This window comes from Bidens hawaiensis, unplaced genomic scaffold, assembly GCF_021521415.1.
Source record: "Bidens hawaiensis isolate Kalapana, Puna unplaced genomic scaffold, B.hawaiensis_p1.1 tig00005168_1, whole genome shotgun sequence".
Classification (NCBI taxonomy): domain Eukaryota; kingdom Viridiplantae; phylum Streptophyta; class Magnoliopsida; order Asterales; family Asteraceae; genus Bidens; species Bidens hawaiensis.
This window is the reverse complement of record NW_027491331.1, coordinates 826137-849800: the sequence shown is the minus strand read 5'-3', so window position 1 is coordinate 849800 and position 23664 is coordinate 826137. Positions and strand designations below refer to the sequence as shown.

The window sequence follows — 23664 nt, the reverse complement described above, 5'->3', positions numbered from 1 at the left end:
AAAAAGAGATAGCTTGCGATGCTTGTCTTCTCGAAGATAGGTTTGTGGAATGAAAGTTAATTTGGGGTCGGTGCCATGATTTATTAACCGAAATTCATTGGCGTTGACAAATAAAGGAAAAAATGATTTTTGATACTCGTTTAAGTTTGTGAAAATCGATTGTAAAAACATGATGCTTTCATAACTCAAGTATAAATTATAGTAATAATAATTTGCATGAAAAAAAATTCCATAGCTAGTGTTAAAGTTTGCTAAACTTTATGAAATTTTAATGAAAAAGGATTTCTGTTAGGCGACATCTTAGAAAAATAGAGGTCGCTAGATAAAATGACTCGTTTAGATGTAATTGTTATAGTGATGTAACATACAACTTTTTGTTAAATAATAAATGACGGAAAGTTTTGTTATTTAACTGTGTGTCGTTAAGTTAGTTGTGTGTTAAGTGTTTGGATAATATTTGGATTTGGAATTGTGAGTGGGATGCGGGGCCCATGGCCCCCTATATAAGCCTAACCTCTCCATTCTTTTCAACATTTTGTTACATACACACACACTCAAGAACACACACACTTTCTCTCTACATTCCGGATCCAAATCCGTGTAAAAAGAAGGAAGAATCTCGTGTGTAGATATCAACAAACAACAAGAATCACGTCCAGATCTACGTATTGTCCGGATCTGAACTCGAATCCGAAGCAAAAGGTAGGTTTCGGTTTAAATGGTTAAGTTTTATGGTTAGAATCGACATGCAAACCGATATAAGGATAGATCGGGGTATATGATGGAAGAAAAACATGAACTTGATAAGTTATAACCCCACGAGAATGTTATATGGTAAAAATGTGATGTTCAAGCCTTATAAAACGCAAGTATGCAAAGTTGGTACAACCCAAAATCCCTAAAAAGGGTAAAATCGGGGTCCTAAGGTAGAGTCGCGAAGTAAAATGTCCATTAAATGGAAAAAACGAAGAAAATGAAGAATTTCGTATCGCATAAGCCATGCGAAGCGAAAAAGGCTATTTCGCATCGCATGACCATGCGAAGCGAAAAAGGTAATTTCGCATCGCACAGTCATGCGAAGCGAAATTTCATGCATGCGAAGCGAAATTCTTCCATGCGAAATTTTATAAAATTCATCTTCTGATGCATTTTTTGTTAAAGGACTGTCAACCCCAGCTAGGGGTGCTACCCCTTGGACCCTGCTAGGGGCTACCGCCCCTAGACCCTGCTACGAGGGGCGCTGCCCCCGGACCCCCGTTAGTTGAGGGTGTCATTGACTTAGATATAAGAAGTAGTAGTAATGGATATTTGACACTCGTAATGCGTTATACAGTTAGCTGTGAACAGCTAAAGAAGGGCATTACTATTAACGACGAGAGAAACCGACTTCAGGTGAGTTTCTAGCCCCTTTATCCGTTATGTTTTTGGGGCTGTGTGCATACCCCTATGTGATAGTTATTAATACACTTAACTTAAGTGGTAAGTGTATGATATATGTATGACTATGTATTGAATGTTATTATGGAACGTTTATACAAATGAATATGTACATATACGTATATACATGACCAGATGATATGTAAAGTATTGAATGAAAATGAACGTATGACCGAGTGACGTGACAGGTATGGTTATTGGAGACAAAGGGACCAGACCCTAATAATATCTGAGACAGAAGGGACCAGACCCTGATAATATCTGAGACAGAAAGGACCAGACCCTGATAATATATGAGACAGAAGGGACCAGACCTTGATAATATCTGAGACAGAAGGGACCAGACCCTGATAATATCTGAGACAGAAGGGACCAGACCCTAATAATATCTTAAGGGAGAAGGGACCAGACCCTAATAATATCTGTGATGGTAGAGATAGAATAGCCTATGGTAAATCACAAGGCTTTATGAAAGAAAGTATGTAAGCGCGTGTGCATGTATATAAAGTTTGTATGAAAGATGTATGAGTAAATACGGTATGAATACGTATCTTTGGATACGTATGAGTAAGGATATGAATGTATTGTATGTTAAATGATTAACTAGAACTCACTCATCGTAGCTGACTTTTAGTATGCACGCAGGCAAATAGGTTGAGGCAGCTGGCTTAAGCATGGACACAGGGCATGGACTGAAGAGACTGGCATCCATGATGAAGTGTTATGACCGTTTTAATTAATTATTTACGAAAAGAAAATTTGTATGTTAAGACAAGAATGAATGTTTTGTAATGTGATGTTTGAAGTTTTTAATTATTCAAAGTTTTTAATTTCCTCTGATTTTAGAACTATGTTTATGAGTAAATCCAACAACAAAGTAGGGTTACCGGGAACGAGGCCTTACAAGTGATAGTATAATAATAACCCCACGGGCTTAGGACTTGTTTAAAGCAAAATATTTTATTTCATTTTATTGATGTGTTGTAAAACACACTTATTTTCCGCACCTTTTATCTATGTATTATATTATATTTTATGTTTTTTAACTTGTTATATATAGGTTTTACATATTAATCTTTATCTTGTAGGTTATGGGTGAAAGAGTGAAGAAACCGAACTTCTTGAACAGTTTACGAGCCTTATACGCATGAGATTTCAAGAAACAACTCAAGGCTCGACCTGATTACATGTTATACAAGCCCATGTCTTACACTAATCAAGATATAAAAATAAATAAAAACCCTAAGTCCCCTAGAGAGTTCTGATCGGCCAGGCAGCAGCAAAGGGGAGGAAGAAAAACTTTTTTGGAGCTAGGGTTTGAGTGTTTTGGCGGCTAGGGAATAAAGAAGACATAAGAACCAAGCCTCGAGATCATTCATCATCAATTTCACAGCCAAGGAGCAGCCCGAAAACCATCTTATATCCTTTCTTGTTAAACTTTGTTCGTCACTTTCATTTTTCTTGATCAATTGTTGAATTTTTTTGCAATTACTTTAAGGATTAACTTGTTTATGATTATTGTTGAACATTGAATGCTTCAATTGATTATTGAGATGAGTTATATGATGTTTTTATTTAGTGTTCATTGCTGTCCAAAGATGATTAGAGGCTAAACTTGTTAGTTCTACCAAGGAATGATGATAATTATTAATGTTTGATGAGATTGTTGATTGTTATGGTAAAGTTTGATTTAGATATGAAATGGGTTGTGTTTAAGGGCTTGAAATTTTGGGTAATTCATTGCTTTAACCCCGTGTGTCGGTTAATTAGTTTTGTGTTGATTGATCGGTGCATTGTTTGATTCTAGACTTTGTGTTTAGGGTTTGTTTGCGGTAGGAACAACCGTAGGGTTTTGTTGCATGAATTTGAGGTTAAAGTACAATGTTTAGACATCTTCTTAAAGACCAACAGGTGATAAGAAGTTAGGGTTGTCTCATTGCCTTTGCATGCTAGAATAAGAATTGCGAGAGAGTGAGTTTGTTTCTTGTCAGGTTTTGGTGTTTTGAGCGACTAGTTGATCTATTTTGGTTTAAGTTGAATTGTTCCTCTATCCTTGGTTGTGTAGTATTCATTGCCATTAGGGTCGAGTGTTGGTGAGGCCGAGAGGTGAGTCAACATTAGAACACGTTAGCAATTGTTTCCCGGTTTGGTCAATTTAGTCGATTTTGAGTAGTTAAGGCTTATTGAGTGAGACCGAGAGGTAATCTAGTGAGCCTGAGTGATCCTTAGTCATGTCATCTTTAGGGACCGGTGACTTAATATCATTCAATCCATTAGCTTGTCAGGCCTACAGTTTGATTCAGCGATAGACTCGATCTCGAGGACCACCCGACACTGAAGCATTTCCCGAGCCAGAGAGAGTTTCGTGAGAGACATCGCGCCGTTTCACCATCTTCCACTTCTTCATCAGTTGACTCCGACGATAGGGATAGGATCATGGGCAAAAATCGACAACCGAGGAGGACAGTTGCAGACCGGGCCCGACCGGCCAATGCTTGCGCGAGATCCAACATCGCACCACCCGCCATTGGAGTTAACGTGAACTGGCAGATTCCGTCAAATATTCTGAACACCATTTCTCATTCTGCTCAGTTCCACAAAAACCCACATCATCATCTCACTCGAATCGCACGTATCTGCGACACCTTCCATCTTGCCGGCGTATCCGAAGACGCCGTGAAACTCCGCGTTTTTCTGTTCTCGCTTATCGATAAAGCGAGTCTGTGGCTCGAGTCCCTCCCATAGGGCTCCATAGCAATTTCTTGAGAAATACGATCCTCCGGCTAAGGCCACTCGTCTACGTAATCAGATTCCTTTTTTTAAATGGAGGACACCGAGAGTTTCTATGAGGCATGGGAGCGTTTTAAGAATCTGTTAGCGTTGTGCCCGAACCACAGCTTGCAAGATTGGCAGTTGTAGAGAAGTTTTATAATGGAGTGACATACGTGACACAGAACACGCTTGACATGGCGGCGGGAGGAAATTTGCGGACGACGAAGGACCCGGACGAGTGTATCGCTTTCTTTAACGGGTTAGCTATGAGTGGATACCAACGACCACTCGCCAAGGGTGGTAAGACCATCGACTCCATATCACGCGGTATTCATTCGGTGGACACGACCACCGCACTCACTGCACAGGTAGAGGCGTTAGCGCAGATTGTGAAGGACTTGCAGACGAAGAGCAAGTTATATGAGATATGTAGAGGAGGGCATGATACCGTTCAGTGCCCAGTCAGTTCGCAGGAGGAGGCCGTAGACTTTATAGGAAATCCAGACCGAAACCCAAATTCTTTCAATTCTTATAATTTGGGATGGAGAGGCAACAAGAATTCCAACTGGAGGGGCGGTAATTAGCCCAGTTTTCTGCAGCGTCAGAGTTTATTCCAGGATGCCGGTGAGGGAGCGAGCAGTGGGGAGAAGAAGCCCACTTTAAAGGAGATGATGGCGCAGCAGATGTAGATGTTATCACAACTTATGACACGAGAGGATTCCCGACATAAGGAGACCTAGGAGAAGTTTCGCGAGCACGAGCAGTTCATGAGGAATCAGGGAGCGTCGATCCAGAGTCTCGAGCGGCAGATGGGAGAGATAGCGAGTCGGTTGAACGAGAGGCCGCAGGGTACATTACTGTGTAACACCGAGTAAAACCCGAAGGGATTCGCGAAAGCTGTGACGACGAGGAGCGGTGCAGGGGCACGAGATGAGCCCATGATTCAGCAGAGGTCTAGAGGAGGAGTCGTCGAGGAGCCTGCGGTTGATGATAGAGAAGAGCAGGTGGATGAGGAGATTCAGATGGAGTCTTCGCCGGCCCAGGTGCATCAGAGGAGCAGCCCAGGGAGTTCAGCACAGGCCGAGAGACAGCAGCTACCGAGCGAGCCACCGAGAGTCTACAAACCTAGAGTACCATACCCCGGGAGACTCCACAGAGATAGAGATGAGGAGCAGAATTATAAATTTCTTGATCTTTTGAAGCAGCTTCACCTTAATATTACTTATCTTGAGGCACTCACCCAGATGCCGAAACATGCGAAGTTCCTTAAGGATATTCTCTCGAATAAGGAGAAGTTAGCTGAGGTAGCTTCCATCCCTTTGAGTGCTAGTTGTTTTTCTGTCTTACAAAGGAAGTTACCAGAAAATATGGCCGATCCAGGGAGTTTCACGATTCCTTGCATCTTGAGTGATGATACGGTTATTTATGCGCTGGTTGATCTTGGTGCCAGTATTAATCTCATTTCGTATTCCGTATATCGCAAGCTGGGCTTAGGCGAATCGAGGTTTACCAGGATGAGTATCCAGCTTGCTGATTGTTCTGTGAAATACCCTCGAGGGGTGGTCGAGAACATGCTTGTTGGTGTTGACAAGTTCATCTTCCTGGTGGACTTTGTCATTCTTGACATGAACGACGATGATAGTGTACCGCTTATTCTTGGCCGACCATTCCTTGCCACTGCACAGGCATTAATCGACGTCTGCAAGGGTAAGTTGATCTTGAGAGTTGGGGATGAGAACGTCACCTTTGACGTTCGACAGTCACTTAAACACCCTAAGTCTGCTGATGACTCCTTGTACTTTATTGATACCATCATGGAGCATGTTGGGGAGTTTTTCAGCGAGATCTATGGAGGATCTTCCTTCAACACTCAGATTCTATAGGGACATTCTGGAGATTGAGATGGTTGCTATGACTGATTAGTAAACGGAAGATGACACCGAGTTACGTAACCTTGAGTCTGAGGTGTCTGCTGGGATCGTACGAGACGATCCGATGGACCGACCTTCCGTCGAGAGTCGCCCTCCTTCCTTAGAGCTTAAGGATTTGCCTGCCCATCTGGAGTACGCGTTTTTGGACGAGGAGAGGAAGTTACCGGTTATTATTGCATCTGCTTTGACGGAGGTCGAGAAAGAGAGATTGTTGAGGGTGCTTTGAGAGCACAAGGAGGCCATTGCATGGAAGATTATTGACATTAAAGGTATCAACCCTTCGTTTTGCACGCATAAAATCCTCATGGAGGATAATTTCAGGACTGTCTTTCAGCCACAGCGGCGGCCTAATCCGAAGATGCAGGAGGTCGTGAAGAAGGAGATTATCAAACTCCTTGATGCGGGGATCATTTTCCCTATTTCTGATAGTTCGTGGGTTAGTCCAGTCCAAGTGGTTCCAAAAAAGGGTGGCATGACTGTTGTCACCAATGAGAGGAATGAGCTCATACCCACTAGGACTGTGACTGGTTGGAGAGTCTGCATTGATTACTGCAGACTGAATGATGCCACGAGGAAAGACCACTTTCCTTTACCTTTCATCGATCAGATGTTGGAGCGTTTGGTAGGTCAGCAGTACTACTGCTTCTTGGATGGTTTCTCCGGGTACTTTCATATTCCTATTGCTCCCGACGACCAGGAGAAAACCACGTTTACCTGCCCATACGGTACTTTTGCCTATAGACGTATGTCGTTCGGACTGTGTAACGCTCCAGCCACATTTCAGAGGTATCATAGCTATTTGATCAAAAAATCACTTCTAACCGTGCAAAAACTCTAAAAATTGTTCAAAAACATGGTTTGATCATACACATGGTTAAGAACCTGGTTTGATAGTTTTTTTGGCAATAAACACGGATTGGAGGGTTTAAATGACGTTTTTACGGTTCAAAAGTTCGGTTTTGTACCCTAACCGAAACCATAAGTTAACGGGCTGTTTGGTTGATGAAACTTGCTTGGTTTGTGATATAGGACTTGTATCTAGCCTGAATAGAAACACAAGATCTTGAAAACTTGATTAGAAAGGCGAAAACGAACCAAAACCGCTAAGGTAATGCCGAATCACTCGTTTACGGGCTGTTTAGGTTAAGGTTGTGATGTGCATAATTTTAGGTCATAAATTTTTTCAGAGACATTAGGGACAATATCATTGAGTCCCTGTCCAAATTTGGTAATTTTTCGACCATCCGAGAATATTTGGCGAATTTATTACCGAGTTGGGATGTTTAATTGGGAAAAATAGTTAAAATGCTTGAAAAATTATGAAATTTTGTAGGAAATTCAGATTTGGTATATTTTGATCACATATGAAATTTGGAATCATTTGGAAAATCCTATGTGTGTTTTGTGCATATGTGTGTATATGAGTTTTATAGTCGAATTTGGCCCGAAAAGAATATTGAACAAGGTTGTTACATTCTTGAATTAATACATATGGTTTTGAGATATAGTTTGAGTATCAAAGAATTTTTGTGGAACTTTTGGAAATCGTTTGGGATAAACGGACGATTTTCAGGCTAAATACAGCAGGTAAAATGAATTTTTATAAATTAAGAAACCAGTAAATAATTCCAGAAATATTTTTATAAAAATCTACTTATGTTATTTGAGAAGTTGCTAAATTTTCATAATTTAATGATTAACGGTCAATTAGCGAATCCGGAACCCCAATTTGTGATCTTTCTTTATAACTTAATCATTTTATCGACCAACGCATTTACCCAAGCTTACTTCCCCATAACTATTTTCTAAACGCATAAACGAACAACTTGGCCTAGCTGGGAAAACAGGGAAACTGAGCCAAGTTCAGTTTTAAGTATTAGACATTGAACAACATCACAACCTAAGCCTATTGACACTTTTGGGCGTTACAGCCACACCCAGACTAGCTATACAGCCCAGCTTAATATAAAGATTATAATAATATTAAAATATTAATATTATTATAATATTGAGTATAGGGACTAAGAGATAGCAAGGGAAACGAACCCCGAGCTGACCTCGCACTGAGTGCCTACAAAATAGTGAGTTTCATGATCCCATTATTAAACTGTTTTTATGAACTTTTGGGGTGAAAAACATATTGATACATATCTATATAAACTCTGAACTGTTTGATGATGGGAATTATCTAAGTGCTAAAACACAAAAGTCCCCGCTAACACAGTGATTAACTTCGAGCCGGTGGCTTGTGAATAGTACTATTGGTTTGAGAAACCCAGACGGGGCCAGCATGGTTTGCTGAGACATTATTCCGTTTGCACATGACCATAATTATACAAACACGCTATGTAGTGTTAGACATAGCTACTCGAGGCATGTTGTGGGCAAAAAGGGGGCCACAGTGGTTGATTGAGTGTGGGAAACGGAGGCACGTAGCACGAACAGTCAAGGCTTCACTGTGGCTTAGCATAATTACATGATAAACATACAAACAAACGTACTTGTGAACGTACATACATACATACTTGCGTATTTACAAACTGTGATTGTTGTACGCACAACTGAATTTTTGAAACTCGTGAAACTCACCAACTATTTGTAGTTGACCCGTTTTAACATGTTTTTCAGGTATACCAGACTTGGACTAGAAAGTCAATGTACTACGTGTTTGACTTGCGATCAATGCTGGGTGAATTGATGCAAGTGTGCTAGTAAGAAGTAAAGCCGCTTAACGGGCTGGATTAAGTTTGTATCACCTAGTTGTAAAAAAAGTTAGATCACGGTAAAATATTGTAAACTAGCTTGTGTTGTTCTTTATAAACAATGTGGTTGATACCAGAGGTGTCTGTTACATTTCCGTTTTACGCTTCCGCAAATAGTTCAACGGGTGTGACAGTCTTTCACAAGTTGTATGAACCATCATAACTTGTATGTTACAACACAAAAATAAAAAATGCGTAATCAAATCGAACCGAAAGATGGGTATTCGTGTATCACCATGAATTGACAGACTATCAGTTAAAACACATAATAAAACACTGAGGGTTGGAGTCACACGTCGCATGAACCACCATGAGTTGTATGGCAGCCTTAGGAGTGTAACCATACTCTTTTCACAAAGAGAACATGGTCACGCTTGAAAGCTTAAAGTTGTGATTCGTATGGCATTTGGTTTGGTACGTTTTGGCCTAATAGGTTTCTTGCCCTTTCCGAACTCTCGAAGTAAGCAACTGGGTCCCGCGTCTGATTGGGATTTATGCGCATTGCTTATACTTAGGTTTCAATAACCTTGGTATCAAGAGTCCAGAAAACAAGCGCGCCCCCCTTCTAATTACTACCTACCCGCCACGTAGAACCATCTGTAAGAAGAAGAAATTTCAAAAATGGATTGTTGAAAATATTTGCAAATTGCTGTGTTAGGCATAAGCCTTGGACTTGTATGTGTGCTTCTGTGTATGATGCGAAACTGAATCCATAATAATTAAATAATTAGCAGGTGCATTGAACAATCAAATAGGGCCCACATAATTTCTAATCATGCAACCCAAAACAATTAATTAAAATAAGCTATAACTAACTAGAACACTACGTCTAATGTCATTTCTTATAGTAACAGCTCTGACACCAATATGTAACACGCCGGCTTAAGTGGAAACACCTAAGTGAAACGTATAGGATGCTCAAAACACGTGTGACACTATTAAGTGATAATATTATCTTTAATTGATTTATACATCAAATACACAATTTTGTAAACAAAGAGATACATTCATAAGGAAAATAAAACAACAAAATGGTCCTGAGTGCAAAGGGGGGCCTGTGATCATACTTATTGAGGATACCCTGTGCAAGTAGGTTTTGAGAAAGTAATCAAGTAAACACACAAGTCCATGATATGAATTGTAGTTTTGTAAATGAACGAGTAAATAGTTGACTCGATAGGATATTGTAACGCCCGTAAAACTTCGTTGAAAAAGAAAATAAGGGCTTATGCCTTCTACGATTGTATATTCTACCAGAACTCATTCTAGCATCTTTAGGGACCTCCTGGTCATTCTCATATGTTAAGTTCTTAACCTTTTCATCCTAGTTATCATAATTTTCAACCTCGAGGGGCTAGTGTGTAACATTAAATTATATATCAAAAAAGGAAAACCCTAGCCCCCCCCCCCTATGTCCCGATCGGCCAAGAGCAGCCACACCCTCCTCCGATTTTCTTTTTTCCAGCTTGATTCCGGGTGTGAATCCATAATACAAGGTTAGTACTACGTCCCTACAAGTCTTTTACGCATTAATTGATCATTATATCACGCGTATTGATCGATAAACGGCTTGTTCTAGGCTAATCGGGTGGCTGTCCAATTGAGCAATTCCGGGACTGTTTTGGTGGAGGCTTTTGCACCAAAATCCTCCTAGGTATGTCTAGTATATCATACTTAAAAATCATGTTCATTGGTGTTCGTTAGATTGGTCAACTAGTTGTAGTTTGAATGTTAGTGTTCGATTGACTAGAAATGTAGTTTGATGCGTTTAATGCGAGAGTTGAAGTGATTAACGACCAATTCAGCTCGGGGGAACTTGGTTTGATGTACGGGCTGTTGAAAAATCATTTTTATAAGTTATGGGGCTGAATTGGTTGTCGGTTACTCAAACGGGTCGGTACAACGCGCAATTGCGTTTATTGAATAGTTGGTGCGTTGTACTTGCGAGTTAACGACCCATTTGACTCGTGTAGCGTCGTGTGGACTTTTTGGCTGTGAATTTATCATATTGGGTCCACACAGGGCTGAGTTGGATGTTAATGGCCTAAACAACTGTTAAACGCGCGCGTTAGTATCACCTAGTGCTTCCAGGGGTAAATTGGGAATTTTTTATTCCCGGGAGTATCTAAGGGTCATGTTGGTGAATGTAAGGCCCCGGGGGCTGTTATGATTGAGTTTGATGAGGTCGAGGCTTTAAGTAACTCGACCATGTTAGAACGTCTCGTAGGATAAACGTGTCTTTTTGATGTCATTAGTAATGTTTGAATGTAAACCTACATGTGTTTGAGTTTTGGGATTACTTAGGGGTCCTCTAGCTCGTGGTGAGTTCGTGCCTTGTGTCAGGTGAGTTCATTATGCCCCCTTTTAACTCTTTTTATGTTTTGGGCTGGTATACACACTCAATTTCAGTTTTACACGATTTTACTCGTTAAAAATTTTGAAGTTCATTGTATGGTTTTGATAATGTTTGTGCAATTATGAAAATCCAGTGTGAGTTACATTATGTGCCTTAAGATATTTTAGATTCTTTTGGTCATAAATTCCTTAAGGTTATATACCTAGTTATGGTCTAGACTCGATGATGTTAATAGGCTTGGTAGTAATAGAATACGAGTAGACCTATTTATTTAGTTCATGTATTGGACTGATTATCATATATTACCTTATGGCCCATAGGCTTACTTGTATTATGGTATATCTTGGGATGTTATATATGTATGTTTACACATGTGTTACCCCATGGCCTATGATTAGTGATGTTGGTTAGTCCTTGGTGACTAAGGATGGCTTACTTGTGATATGGTATATTTTGGGATTATATATATTTATATATATATGTATGAGCACGTGTTACCTTATAGCCTAAAATTGTTGATGTTATTTAGTTCCTTGTGACTAAGAATGATGTGAGTAGGCTTATTGATGTGTGTGTGCATGGTGATCACGGCCGGGTCAAATATATTACTCGGGTTTTCAAATCCCGTGGTGGAGAGGCCCGTGTGGCGTGATCATCATTTTGGCGGGTCAAATTTATCGGGTTTTAAAATCCCTTGGTGATGAGGCCCGTTGTATGTTAAACCGTGATCAGGTCAAATATATTACTCGGGCTGTACCCGTGGTGGAGAGGCCCGTATCACATGTTTGGATGTGTAAGCTGTGACCGAGTCAAATATATTACTCGGGTTTGACTTGTGGTGGAGAGGCTCGTGTCACGTGCTTAGGTCTTACCACGTCCGGGTCAAATATATTACTCGAGTCTTGACTCGTGGTGGAGAGGCCCGTGTACGTGTGTTCGACGATGAATGTAGTATTTGGTGAACTAAATCTATTTATTTTATTGCTATATTCTCTTCTGTTTAGAGCTATAACTTTGAAATAAAGTATGAATTATTGTTTACGAAAACTTGAACTCACTCAGCTCTTGCTGACTTTGTGTGTATGTTAGATTGACTTTCAGGTTAAGAAGTGGATGTTACCGCTTGGACGTGCTGGATGCTACTCGGAGTTGAAGGCAATTTCTAGACGAGGACTTTAAAATAAAACAAACACTTCACTTTATATTCAGTTTTGGGATTTTAGATTCTTAACTTTTCCCACTGTTTATTATTTGGTATTTTTCCAGTCTTGGGAATTTTTGATGCTTATGAATTTCCGCTGTTAAATTACTCTGAACTGGTTTTAAATAAAATGAAATGTTTGGTTTTAAATTTTTGGTGAAATTGTGGACGTGATTACCAACTGTAGGATTCCCGGGGTTCGGGTTCTTACAGATATATATGCTACCCCAAAAAATTTAAAAAGCGTTAAAAAAGGGGTGTGAGAAACTCACCTTGAACTTGAAATAACAACCGAAAGCTTGTTAAAAAAATTGAAATGATCGAACCTTAGGAACTATAATTTAAAAATACAAAATTAAAAACTAACGAAATTATAAGGGTTAAGTAATTTGATTTTGGAAATTTTGCATTATTTTAGTATTCATATTTTATTATTTTAAAGCATTTTATATTATATTATTATTTTAAGCTTTAACGAAATTTTAACGATTATATATTATTTTAACATCATTTAATAAAGAGTTTATTACTAAAATGAGAGTTATAATATTCATGGAATGTTGATTTTAATGGTAATTTTATCCCGAATATCATTAATTTTGCGTTATTAAATATTTACGAAATGGTACATAATATATTATTATATTATCGGGTTTTCACGAAACTTTAACGAGTATGCAAAGTTTGGATTTTAGATGAAAAATGACAAAATATAATTTATAACTAACTTATTTAATTTAAAATAATTTTATTTAATTTTAATACTTTTCAATAATTTATTTGGTTAAATTATAAAAGAAATGGTTTACAAAAAAATATGTCGAACCCGGGTCTCTACGACCAAATTCATGTGACTTAACTACTTGACCAGATTGTTTGTTCGGTTTAAGAATGAATATATATATATATGTATATATATATATGTATATATATATATGTATATATGTATATGTATATATATATATGTATATATATATGTATATATGTATATATATATGTATATATATATATGTATATATGTATATATATATGTATATATATATATGTATACTATAAAAACACATGTTCATCTTCTTTAATAAAAACCCTAGATTTCAATCTGTAAATTTAGTTCCATGTTCGATCAAATTAGTTTATGGGTTTTAATTTATGGCTTAAAATGAATCAAAATCATATAAATATTACCTAGAAATGTTATGATTTGAAATTGAACGAGGCTTGGTCGGAAAACACATTTGGATGATCAACTACGGGATTTTGAGAGCATATTAGGTTGAATTGATATTTGCGACGAGTTTAGACAATGATTTACGTCCTAGTAATAGATTCAATTGGAGCTTCTATCTTTTCTAACCAGTGCAGTGCTGAAATGGCTCATTCATTTCTACAAAATTCATTTGGATTATAGGCTAAGAAATCCTTGTAAATACAACCATTAGTTTTGGTCTTTGACTTTTCGGGTAATTTTATTTGTGTTTCCTCCACTCACGCTGTTACTAGCCTCAGTGTTAGACTTTCGTTTGTTACTCTTGGTCTTATCCCAAATTACAGATACTGGTTGCCTAATAGCTTCAGCAATTTAGGGGATTGCTTCATCGATTCTCTAAGCTATCATATTTTCTGTACCATTCATATGCAGAGCATTTTCTTGATTGGAATTTTCATGGTTGTGCTGGTTTATACGATTGTTTTTGTAACGCCCATAAATTTTGTTAAAAGGATTTATGCCTTGTAGAGTTTGTGTTTTAACCGAGACCCGATCTAGCATCTTTAAGGACTCCCTTTTCGTTCTTGTAAGTCATGTTATTCAACTTTTGGCACAAGACATCTCATTTTACAAGTTTAAGGGCCTAAGGGTAGCATTTTATAATAATAAACCCTAACTTCTTCTCCTTGTTCCTTTGTCCGATTGGCGCACACCAAGCAGCCTCCACCTTGGTTTTCGTGCAGCTCTAACCAAGTTCCAGCAGTCTCTCAACTAATTCAAGGTCGGTCCTACCCTAATACAAGTCTTTTTCGCCTTATTTCATCTTATTGGCTCGCTTATTGATCGAAAAATGCTTGTTTCAGGCTTAACCGGTGGCTGTCCAATTAAGGTTCTTTCGGGGCTGAATCAATTGAAGTTTTTGCTCCACCATATTCCTAGGTAAGTCACATGTATCATACTTTAGTATCGTGAGCAATGGAATTCATTTGATTTGTCAATTGTCGATAGATTGAAAACTAGGATTTCGGTTGTCTAGATTGTTAATTGTTGCGTTTAGCGCGTTGTTTGAGCGGATTAACAACCAATTCAAGTTTTTTAGCCTTGGTATGATATACGGGCTGTGAAAAACTTAATTTTTATGTTAAGGGGGGCTGAATTGGTTGTCGGTTGCTCAAACGGGTCGGTACAACGCAAATTCGCGTTTAATTGGTAGTTTGTGCACTGTAAAAGCGAATTGCTAACCCATTCAAATCTTGGGGTGTCGTGTGGATTTGTTGTCTTTAATTATACTAATTTTTTTCCAAACGGGGCGGATTTGGTTGCTAAGTACATAAACAACTCGTTAACATGCGTATTCGATACAATTAGCAACTTTCGGGTGTAGTTTGGAAATTCTTAGTCCCCGGAATTAACTAAGGGTGGTTTTGGTAAATACAAAGCCCCAGGGGCTGATGTAATTGTAATTGGTATGGATGAGGCTTTAGATCAATTGAATCATGTTAGAACGCCTCGTAGGATAAGCGAGTCGGTATGGTTCAACTAGTAATCATTGTGCATAATCCGACAGGCTTTTGATTGTGGGAGTACTTAGGGGTTCTCTAGCTCGTTGCTATTTGTGTGACTCATGTCTGGTGAGTTTTTCACGATTCCCCTTTTTTAATCTTTTTACGTTTTGGGCTGGCATACACACCATTTTAAAAATATTACTCGATTTTGCTCGTTTAAAACTATTTGGATGGCATTGCATAGCCATATTATTATTTATACATTTATGAAACTAGGTGTGAATTATATTCTATGTCTTAGGATATTTTAAACGTGTCTGGTCATAAATTCCTTAAGGTTTTATATATTATTTATGGTCTAGGCTCGAGAATATTATAGGCTTAGTATTGACTGAATACGCGTAGACGTACTTGAATTGGTTTACTGGAATGACTTATATATATTTCCCAATAGCCTATGATTGTTGATTTTATTTAGTTCCTTTTGAATAAGATATATGTGAGTAGGCCTATTGATTTGTGTGTGCATTGTAACGCCCGTTAAATTTCATTAACTTTCGTTAAGAAGAATCAAGCCTTGTAGAGTTTGTAACTTTATCCAAGACCCGTCTGACATCTTCAGGGACCTTGAAATGACAAGTGATCTTGATGTAGATTACAATTAGGATCTCTGAATGGTACAACTTGAATCTCGAAGTGCAGAATCCATTGAGATTGAACACACACAAGTAAACATTAAGCTCATTTTTATATATAACATGAAAGATTACAAGATATGACACTTTGCACACTTTCTCTCTTTACTCTCTCTCTCTCTCTCTCTCTGACAATCACCAAAAGTCTACCTATCAATGCATAAGTCTCCTATTTATAGGAAACATCATGAAGCTTCGCAAGGCTGTATATGTTATACAATGACGCATGAGATATCCGCTCTTATTGACTTATGCGTTGAATACAATACAACAAACATTCGACAGTTTAAGCCCTATAAAATCATATCTAATATATCTAAGACCCTAGAAATAGACATTATACTCTAACAAACTCCCCCTTGGATGTTGCTAGGTCTTTGATCTTCAATCTTTCATTTTTTTCTTAAAAACCTCTTTTTCATGAACTCCTACGGTGTATTCTTGGAAGCATTCTGGTTACTAGAATTCATAAGATCAGATAATTACTTGTATCTGATCCATGATGATTTTCTTCCTTAAATGCTATCGAAAAACATGATATTTGAAAGTAACGACTTTGACATTTAATCATTTTCAATAGACTCTCATCTTCTTCCTTTTCATCATCTTCATCCGTCATCATATTGTGACCTGCACTCACCAAAATAAATCGGTCTGAGTAAAAATTCGATATAAAAGATGTTTTACAAATTAGATCAACCAATATTCAGACCCAATTCTTCAACCATATAAACTTCAAATCAGGTTACTTGATTATGGTCGGTATGATTTATCAATTTCCTAATGTATACATTTATAACCAGAAATAGCAATAATATCTGTCAACTGTGCAGCACTATTTCTCAAGTGATCAGTCTGACACTATTGTCTCCAGCAATTATGACACATTTTTCATTATGCACGATGGATAAGTATTAGATCAGATTCAACATATACGCCGGATATGAGAACAAGAATCTGACGTATAAGAGGATACATATGTGGCGGATATCCCTCATATATATACCCAAGAACATATGCGGCGTATAAGTCTCAATACTTATACGTTGCATAAGTATTTCCTTGACAACTCAGATTTCATGTCCTATTCACACCAATGTAATGTAACAAGTACAACTTAATGTCCTTGTACATTAATCCAATAACTTAAATAAGCTCAGTTTGAAAAATCACTATTTTACCAAGTTCAATTTAATGTCCTTAGATAAAATAGATAAACGTTTTGATATTTTGATTTTGATTTGGTAAAAACAAGATTTGTTGTTTCATGAAAACACCCAGAGAGATAGTTCACCCGTCCATCAAGAGTCGAAAACTAAATCAGAAAGAAAATATTTTTGGTTTTTCAAATGACAAATCAATAACAAATCACATATTTTTGTGAGTTTGAGCAGGGAATCATATTGACCAAATTGCCCTTCCATCAATGTTTTTATTTTAGCGTTTATTATGACTGTTGTTAAGTCAGTGGTATTGTTATCCACCTAAACCTTTCAAACAAATGATTCAGAAATTTCTATGATACATTTAATTGGTTTAATTAACTCTAATCTTGATTTAGGCTTAATTTGATTTTTACTTAATCACCCCAACTTGACTTAAACCTTAGAATCAGAAGATAAAATTTTTTATGGTAAGCATATCAGCTAATAATCCCCACTACAAGACGTACCCCTGTTATCAAGCAATACTCTAAGGTCCTTTACCATGGATGAGTATCCACAATTTCATCTGTCGGCTTGCAAACGTTGGGTCCCTTGTGGTCCGTTTCTTAATGATAATAAGACGCGAGCAAGGGGACAATGTGTGTCTATCAGTGGATTTTGATCAAGTTAGTAATGAGATTAGTACATAAGTACTTGTGCGATCAAGTTTAATGACTTATAAAGCAGCTTAGTCTGCGGGTTTGCTTTTTTAAAGCTTGTTTAAATATTCATCGAAATGAATACCCAGATGATAAACCGCATAAAGACCCGATGGATCCAAGAAGCTTAAAGCATCCCATCAATACAGGATTTAAGGCCATGAAATCGTACATCGTTGAAGTGTTAACCACTTACTGATAGCTATGTTTTAACAAATTTAAACAATCATTCTGATTAAAAGGCTTGAGTATGACCAGCTATTACATTTCTGCCATCATAATCAAGACTTTTGGTAGAAACTAACACCCCATCAATTAGGCAAATTTAAGTTTCTATCACTTAGTTTTCCTTACTTGTTTGTTTTAAAGGCCTACCAATGCACTAATACAATTAAGCACACAATCTTTTATGCCTACTTTTTACCGGATTTGGAACTAGATGATCAATGTACTATCATCTTCCCTTTTTGCTTCAAAAACTCATTTTCTGAGAAGCAACATTTTTAATGTTTTTGGCATTTTTAAATTTTTACTGTTTTTGGCTTTTTCAAATGTTTTTGGTTTTCCTGAAAATTTCTCCCACTAAAATAAAAAATTGTATGAAAAAAAAATATTTACAAAATGAAAATTTGACTCTGATGTTTAGGATCACAAGGTATCCAGCACACCTGTAATCTCGGTAACCCCCTTTTCAACACCACGGAAAACTTTTAAACCTTTTAGTTTTAATAAGTAGTTAAATCTTGACTTATCAAAAGCTTTGGTGAAAAGATCTATGTTTAGTTCATCGGTGTGAATCTTGTCTACGGTAATCAAATTCTTTTCGTAACAATCACCTAATGAAGTGATACCATATCTCTATATGTTTAGTTTTAGAGTGATTTACCAGATTCTTAGTTGTTGAAATAGCTGCATTATTATCTACAAAGATAGGGATAGTAAGAAAATTCAAACCGTAGTCCCGCATAAGTTTTTGTATCCAAAGAACGTGAGATCAGCAACTGGAAGCAGCTACGTACTCAGCTTCACAGGTAGACAACGAAACTGTGGTCTGTTTCTTGCATTCCCAGGTGACAAGTCACTTGCCGAAGAACTGACACCCTGTAGTTGTAGATTTTACATTCAGCTTACAGCTCCCATAATCTGAATCAGAATAAGCCCTTAACACAAATTTATCATCTTTTGGATACCAGAGACCGATCATGAGATGTGAAACCTTCGGTTTTGACTGATATAGGGCACACAAACTGGTAGCATACATGATGTCTGGCCGAGAAGTAGTCAAATACATCAATGAGCCAATCATGGATTGGTATAAGGTTTAGTCAACCTTCTCCCTGTTGGAATCAAGACCGATACTATGATTCAATGGTAAAGGAGTGCTGATTGCCAATGCATCAGACATGTTGAACTTTGTCAAAATGTCATTGACATACTTTGTCTGATGGATAAAGATACCCTATGACAATTGTTCAACCCGAAGTCCAAGAAAGAACTTCATCTCCCCCATTGCACTCATTTCAAATTTCCTTTTCATGACTTCTTCAAACTGCTTGAATAGAACATCGTTTGTCGATCCAAAAATTATATCATCGACATAAATCTGCACGATCAGTAATTGCCCATCAACCAGCTTAGTGAAAAGTATACAATCGACAGTTCCTCTGATAAACCCGTTGTCCAATAGATGTTGGGACAACGTCTCATACCAAGCTCTCGGGGCTTGATGGAGACCTTAAAGGGTTTTATCAAGTAAATACACTTTGTCTTTGTGGATCAGATCGAAAAACCCAGGAGGTTGTCCCACGTAGACTTCTTCACTAATCTTCCCGTTAAGAAACGCTGATTTCATATCCAACTGATAAACCTTAAAACCTTTTGAAGAAGCAAATGCTAGAAAGATCCAAATTGCTTCTAGCCTTGCAACTAGTGCATATACCTCATTGACTACTCTCTACTTTCTCTATCTGATTGAATCCTATCACAACTAATCTTGCCTTGTTTTTTACAATAATCCCATTTTCATCCCTTTCGTACTTGAACACCCACTTGGTGTTAATCTGCTTTTTATCTTCAAGTAAATCCACCAATTTCCAGACACCGAGATTTTCAAACTGCATAAGCTCTTCTTGCATAGCATTCACCAAGCTTTCTTCGGTTAGTGCCTCTTTATACATATTTGTTTCTACTTGAGAAATAAAATATTTCAATGGCTTATGTTCATGACGTAAAGATCATTCACTCGTGAAGCACGCATAAGAATCCATTTTTCAGATATTTTTAAACCCGGTTTCAAAATCAAACACTCTCAGTCCGTAAAGTGTTTAGAGAACTGTTTATCACAAATTTATGATATACTGAGCAAATTATTCTACGACTCAGAAATGTAGTTGACATTCTCGAACGTAACTTTTCCATTTGTCAATGTGCCCTCACCAACAATCTGTCCTCATTGATTTCCAACAAAACCGACATACCCTCCTCTTATTGATTTGACATCATTCATCAAGTAGAGAGTACCTGTCATGTGCCTAGAGGCTCCACTATCCATTATTCAACGAGAATCGTGGGATCTTGGAAGCCCCTATATATACACTTAACGGATTAGTGAAACAAGGAAACCCGAGCCTTTTTGGTCTTGGTTTGTTTAAATTTCTAGTATAACAACTTAATTCATCATTATCTGAATCACACAAGACAGAATCTTCACTTGTTTCTTGTGAATCAGACTTAGTTATTACCTTTTCAATAACCTCTAGTGGTTTAACAACATTTTTTACCACCCAGTTTTGACATGCGGCTTGCCTTTTGTTATAAAATGGTGTTTGAATTGATTTTGAAATTGTTAATTTTGAAACATCATTTTTAACAATCTTTTGTTATAAAATGGTGTTTAAATGCTTGGTCAATTGGTTCTTCAGTAGAAATATCTAAATCTTCATCAGTGACAACTTCAACAAACTTTTCCTCAATAGTTGCTGATTCATCTGATTTGACTTCTAGAAGTTCCTCATCCTCTTCCACTCCATAGTCTATCTTACCTTGAGGTACATCTTCTTCATAGAACCATCCTGCAAAACTTTCGATAATATCAGGAGGAAATAACGAAATAAGATAGTCAGAAGGAACCTCAAGAATTTTATCAATATGTTCGAGGAAGTTCATCATCAGAAGTATCATGATCAACCTCTTGTACAACCTTGTTGGTTTCTTCATTCACATCCTTCAACACATTGTCCAAGCCCTCATCATTAACAATTTTATCATCAACCAAACCATCTACCTTCTCAGCAGTTTCTTTAATCACAATCTCAGTCTCAACTTTTTCCTTAACCCCTTGAGCCACATTAGCTTGGAACATTGAGTTCCAATTGAAACCTTCATCAACTTGAGCTGTAGCTGCTTTTTGTTGTGACGTTGATGCTTCAGTAGGTTTCTTTCCCTTCGATTATTCTCCCTCTGGATGGTGATATATTTCCTGCTTGTAGTAATCCCGTCCAAAAGGATTTGCATCATTATCCTCCACACTTTTGCTAGTGCATTCCCTCTTGAAATGTCCTTTCTCTTTGCAACAAACATCTTACTTTTGATTTATCAAAGCCTAACTTTGATGTTGTACCATCAAGCACATTCCTTCCAGTGATTTTCTTAAATCTCTGAGCTCGTCTTATCACACTTACCAGGCACCACCTTATGTCAATCATTTCCATTTCCTCTAGGTCGATCTGATCATAGTCTTCTTTAGTCATATTGTAATTTCCAATGCGACCTGCAACCAAGAACTGGTAAGATTCTAGAACAGATCCCAGCAAGGCCATATGTTCCTTGACAGTGTCAGTGGTTATGTTTCCCTTATTCTTCTGGTTCACAACAATGTTACATTGTATCACATCAGAATCTTGTTGACTTGAAACTGGTATGGTTCCTGGGTAGCTACTGCTATACTGTGGAGTAGCGGTAGTATGCACACTTGTAACAAATGCTTAATTAGATTGCTTAGCACAAAATGCAGTAGGAATCATGGGATTTGAAGAAACACTTGATTGAGAGCCCTTGTAATATAATCTCACATCTTGTGATACGGTTGTGGATTTCATCTTTTGTTTCTTTCTTAGCTCCAAGTCATGAGCTTAAAGTTTCTCGATAAAACTCACAAGATTCTGATGGGCATAAGCAATGGGGTTTGATTGTTGAATTGAGATAAAAGTACCCCATTCTTCAGATAAAGAATCTGAAAGCTTATCTATGTACTCATACTCGGGCTTGTCAATCTTTAGCCTCTTCATTTCATTCACAAGGTAGCAGAATCTCTCAATCAACTATGCAAAAGACTCACCCATAATTTGAGTAAATATATCGAATTCTTTCTTCAGCAATGCTATTTTACTCTTTCTCATGTCAGGGTTTCCACGATCTTTGTTCAACAATGCTTGCCGTATTGAATAACAAGAACCATTGTGCTGCAATAGTTGAAAGATCTAATCTTTCATGGCTTGTTTAAAGAGATTTAACATCTTCTTCTCTTTAAGGAACAAATCCTTATATGCATTGGTAATTTGAGATAATCTGTAATTTTCCTCATTCTCATTCTTGGGAATTATGTATTCTTCCTCCACGGCAGTCCATGTTTCGTAGTTCAAAGCTTGAAAATATGTCTCAAATTTGTCAGCCCATGAAGGATAATCTTCCACTCTTAGTAGCTTAGGAGGTTTGTTGGAAGTCCCCATTTCATTTTCCAAATTTATGTTTTGAAGTAGTATAGACGGCTGTGAAACGAACGCACTTAGGTTTTCCATTTTGGTCAAAGTCAACGGATATCTTTTCTAGTCAACGTATATGTCCAAATCAACGGATATGTTGTGTGGTCAAAGAATGGTCAACGTATATGTCCAAATCAACATATATCTAAACACAATATAACATATGCGGCGTATATGTTATAAGCCGTATATCTTATGCGTGATCAAGATATACGGGGTTAAAACATATACGGTGAAAGTCATCTTTTTGGTAAATTTGGAATTTTAAGGTATACGATTTGACAAGGATGTATAATGAAGGTATTGTGAAAGTTTGGAGAACTTTTGACGATGGAATTTAAATGTAGAGTGAAAATCCATGAAAACTTGAAGTGTTCAAGCTAGTAACAAGCCATAATGCTCTGATACCACTTGAAATGACCTGTGATCTTGATGTAGATTAGAATTAAGATCTCTAAATGTTACAGCTTGAATCTTAAAGTGCGGAATCCATTGAGATTGAACACACACAAGTAAACATTAAGCTCATTTTCATATATAACATGAAGGATTACAAGATATGACACCTTGCACACTTTCTCTCTCTACTCTCCCTCTCTAACAATCACCAAAAGTCTACCTATCAACGCATAAGTCTCCTATTTATAGGAAACATCATGAAGCTTCACAAGGCCGTATATGTTTTACGGCGTATAACATAAACGCTGCATAAGATATCTGCTCTTGTTGACTTACGCGTTGAATACAATATAACATACATTTGACAGTTTAAGCCCTATACAATCATATCCAATATATGTAAGACCCTAGCAATAGACATTATGCTCTAACAGACCTCCTAGCCGTTCTTGTAAGTCTATTTATTTAAATCATGGTCCAATTTATTACATTTTACAATTATGGGGGCCTAGATGTAAAATTTTATATTAATAATCCCTAACACCCCCTCCTTGTTCTCTTGTCCGATCGGTGTCACACCCACAGCCCCCATCTTGAAGTTTGTGCAGCTCCAGCCAAGTTCCAGCTATCCCTCGCCTAATTCAAGGTTGGTCCAACCCTAATACAACTCTTTTTCATAATTAAAACTTTTTACTGAATCCTTGAGATGTCATAATCGTGTTAGGGTTTGTGTTTTGATTAAAACAGTTGCTGACAGATTCGTACTTGTTTATTT

At 37.5% G+C, this 23664-nt stretch overlaps 1 non-coding gene across 1 annotated transcript; it reads right to left on the bottom strand.

Moving 5' to 3' along the window:
- Positions 1-4231: 4231 nt before the first annotated feature.
- Positions 4232-4337, bottom strand: LOC143629177 (small nucleolar RNA R71). Its single transcript, XR_013152895.1, has one exon. It is a non-coding gene; the product is annotated as a small nucleolar RNA R71 (small nucleolar RNA).
- Positions 4338-23664: the final 19327 nt, after the last annotated feature.